The sequence below is a fragment of the Meleagris gallopavo genome, chromosome 16 (assembly GCF_000146605.3).
Source record: "Meleagris gallopavo isolate NT-WF06-2002-E0010 breed Aviagen turkey brand Nicholas breeding stock chromosome 16, Turkey_5.1, whole genome shotgun sequence".
Lineage (NCBI taxonomy): Eukaryota > Metazoa > Chordata > Aves > Galliformes > Phasianidae > Meleagris > Meleagris gallopavo.
The window spans coordinates 10279792-10284115 of record NC_015026.2 but is presented as its reverse complement, the minus strand read 5'-3'; positions in this window follow the sequence as shown (position 1 = coordinate 10284115).

The following is a 4324-nucleotide window of genomic DNA, read 5'->3' as shown; positions in this document are numbered from 1 at the left end:
CCCGCCCGGGGAGGGACCGGCGCCGGCACCGCCCCCACGTGTGGCCGCGGGGCGTGGGCAGAGCCCCATCCCCATCTCTCCATCCCCATACCCATCTCTCCATCCCCATCCGCATCCTCATCCCCATCCTCATTCCCATCTCCATCCACATTCAGAGAGCCCCAGCCCCTCTCACTGCCTGCCTCGCTCCAGCTGCTCCCTGCCCATGGGTCATGTCCTGCGTGGATCCCCCCCATGTCCCTTTCTGGTAGGTGGGTACTGCCCACTTCCCTTGCCATCCCTCTGAGGTGTGGGATGGGAGCACAGTGATCCCCACTTGCAGATGAGCAGAATTTCCCTAAGCCTCACACACAGCTGTGTCCATCAGAGCACTGCTCAGACTGACCAGCATCCAGGCTGGCTTAAAAAAAAAAATAAAAAAGAAAAAAACAAGTGGCACTTCTCTTGTTTCCCCCAAATGCCAAGTTCAGAAGGAAGCCCGATACCCCCTGCTCGAGCAGATCTGGCTGACCCTATGCCGTGTGCTATGGAACCCATGTGACAGGCAGTCCCACGATGCAGGCTGAAAATGAACCCTTTTAAGGTGCCCCCACGGCTGCCAGCCATGGCAACGATGCTGTGCTGATGAGATGCTGTGTTTCCAGAGAGAAGTGGGGGCTGAAGGGAAATGGTGGGCTGAGAGCTGCTCCAGACTCTTGTGCCACCAACCTGCTCTATTACTGACACCAACAGCAGGGCCTCTTTTCCCCCTTATCCCAGGCTTGGGGTTTTCTCTCCCACTGTGTGTGCTGAAGGGAGGCAGATTGGGGTTTGGGCCTGGGCTGCTCTGCAATGCCATAATCAGGGGCTGCCGCATTTTTGGGCAGGGCCCTTGTCCAACTTGCATTTTTCCTGCCGTCACGTGCTCCATTCATCTCTGGCACTGCATAAACAATGCTATAATACCAGGCAGGACGAAGCAGGGAGGCTGCTTCCTCAGGCAAGCCCCAGCATTGGCCTTCCCCTGCTTTTGGGATATGTATCACCCTGCTCAGCTCTCTAACACTGTACCCATGCCCAAAAGTGCTTACAGAAGACTGTAAGCATAGCTTTGGAGTTGTATGGCACTGCCTGTGGCTGAAGAGGGACACGTACTGCCGAAGAAGTGTCCCATAATAAAGGTAAGCAAAAAAAAAAAAAGAAAGCAGTTGGACCCTACAAACACAGGAACCAAATCCCACACTTGCCACTTCCCACTACTGCTGAAGCCCAGCCTTTGAGCCTGTTTTCTTTTCCTCGTCTCCTTTTGTCTCCAACCCGATGGCACAGCAACTGCAGCTTGAGAGGCAGCTGAAAAGCCCGAGCAGCAAAACCCTGAGCAAAGAAAGAGCGCCTTTCTCCAAGAGCCAAAAGGGGAGGACACGCACTTGTCCCCCGACAGCTGCTCACAGCCCTGGGGTGGCTGGGGACACGCACTGCGGGCAGATGTTGGGGTCCCGGTCGGTGCCATGGGGTGGGTGACAATGTGGGCTCTGTGCACCCAGAACGCTGTGCCAGGGGCTGAAAGCCACCGTGTCACTGGCATAGGGGTCCCCTGGGGCCAGTCCTTATCTAATTCCTGGGCTGGCATGCTGCAGTGCTGGAGGAAGGCTTTCTTTTGTTGGCACTGCCCCGCTGGAGCGCAGCTCCCCGGGGATCAGCTCTGTCCCTACAGGTTTCCTATCCCAGAACCTGGCCTCCTTGATCAGCCCTCACCCAGCATGGGCATGTCTGCAGAAGTGGGACGATGGGATGAGCGGTACCCAAAGGGACAGGGTGATGGGGTGAAGAGATGAGAGGTCCCCATGGGAACCTCGTTGTGCAGTTCCAAGCTGAGCAGCCAGACAGGAGGCAGAGGCACCACACCAGCTCTGTCCCACTGCAAATAAACCCCACCAAAACCCCACATTGATTTTCCCTGGCTGCATTCACCCCGTACCAACCCAGGGCAGGGGCTGGTGTGGGCCATCTCTCTTTCAGCCACACCATGGGATTAGGTTTCTTTAAATTGGTTTAAACCCTCTGCATCACCTCCCCTGCCGCAGCCTGACCCCGGTGCTCGATAGGTGGTCCCTAAGAGGCTCACAGCTTCTTGGGGATGTTAAAAGGGGTAAATAAATCCCCCATAATAAAGTGCTCAGGTCATCAGGGAGAAGCACAGCACTGGAACTGTGGATTGCTTTGAGATTGTATCGAAAAAAAGGAGTTATAAGTTTTGTTGGACACAGACTTCACCACGATCATGGTGTTGTGGGAATTTAACGGAGTTTGGCCCCATGCATTGGGATGTGTAATGGAGGAGGAGGAGGAGGAGGGCGGCTTGGAGCCACGTTGCTGCTGCCCACCCCATTCCCCACCTTTTTTTTTTTCTTTTTTCTTTCTGGGATTTTCTGACAGCACAAAAGAGACTTTGCATCAATTACTGGTAGGAAGCCGGCAGCGTCCTACAGCAGAGTTCTGTGCTGCCAGCCTGGGTTTGGTTAACTTCCCATTGTGTGCACCAGGGAATGGGCAGTGCTATTCAGACCCAAGGCAGGAGTCATTTTTTGTTCACATATTGGGGTTTCCTAACTCCTCTGTGAACATAAAATCTCCCCACTCCACTGTAGGGCAGTGCCATAGGTGAATGCTGAGCTGTCCCCATCTCTAACATTGGCGGTCCCCAGCCTGTGGGTGCTGAGCTGTCTCTGTCTCCATCCCTGGCTGTCCCCAACCTCCTCCGGCTCCAACGACCCAATCTGAACCCCACGACCCTTCCACAGCCCCAGACCCAAAGGCTTCTCCCTCACCCCTCGGGTCCCCTCGGGTTTTGGGGACAGGGCGATGTGCTCAGGGAGCGCTGAGATCCCATGGGGCCGGGGGTCTATAGAAATGCAAAGCGTTATTATTTCCCTGGGCTGAAGCAGAGGCCTGAGAAAGGTTGAGTGAGAGAGGCAGCGAGCGGGGAACAGCGGGGGATTTAGATCCTGAAAGGGAGAGGGGGAAAAAGCGGGCGAAGAGCCCCATTGTGTGACGGGCAGGGGGGGTCACGAGTGAGTTAAACTGGTTAATGTATTGGAGCAGCTTCCTCCGAGCTGCTGGGGAAAAGCAGAGCCCTGCAACAAAAGGCTGGGGGAGCATTCTTGTGGGGAAAGTGGGCTCTCTTTAAAAGGATTTGATTTCTTTTCTGTCAGTTGAATGGAATTTGGTGGTGACTCCTTCAGGTCTAAGAATTTCGGGCTTTGGTGGTGGCGGGAGGGGACAGTCCCCCCCTCATCTCCATCCCACATTCTTCTCCCACCAGAGCCATTTCCAACCCCACTGCCCCCAGATCAAGGCCCCGTTGCTGGGAAGGGTTTGAGGACTCATGGACACACTGGAAGAAAGGCGGGGGCACAGGAGGGTGGACAGCATAGCTCCTCGTGCTCACCGTTCAGCAGGGCAGAGGGGAGATGAAATGGGGGGATACTCACTGGGCCGATGCCCCTCCTGGGGCTCCATGGCCAGGGTGTGTGGTGTGCTTTCCTTGGGGGAATTGATTTGTTGTTACAAATAAAGGTGAAAATAGGCATGGAAGGGGGAGTGCCCTGAGGATGAACAGACCGACAGACAGACAGACAGAACTCCCAGCTCACACCAGTGCTGGTACCTCGGTACCCCCAAGTGGATGCATGGTCCTGGGATTCCTGTCCCTAGGACAGCAGGTCCAGAGCTGTCCTTCTCCTCCACCTCCACACCTACCCCAATAAATCTCCAGATCTCCTCCTCCCAGGCTCCCTCATGATGGACAGGATGCCATCCTCCCCTTCCCTCTCACAGCCACCTGCACCTCCAGGTCCCCCAAACCTGATGGTGCAGAAGGATCCGGGATCCTTTTGGCTCCTTGCCCCAAGCATCCCCACCTCTGCTGCTCCCCAGGGAAACCAGGGCTGCCTCAGAGCTCCTGCATTCACACACATCAGATATGTGTCACCCTGCTCCTGCACTCTCACCAAAGCTATTTCTAACCCCTGGGGTATGTGGTTTCTCTCCAGGCTCCCACAGCTCCTTGGCTTCTGCATCACCCCGTTGCCGAGCACTTGCAAAATTCACCCACCACTTTCCCTGCCTTCCCTTGGTGGTCTCTGAGAGCCCCTTCCCCAAGTCCCACACCCCCAGGAAATCTCTTGCTCCTTTCCCACCTCCCCCCCAGCAAAGGGGATTAAAAACCACAGTTCATTTTTCATGTGATGTTAGCATAAATTGGAATTTCGCTGCTCTGGTTTCCGGGAGCCAAAGCTGAGAGGGTGGTATGAGAGCGGTGCGGGGCAGCGAGGAGGAGGGGGGG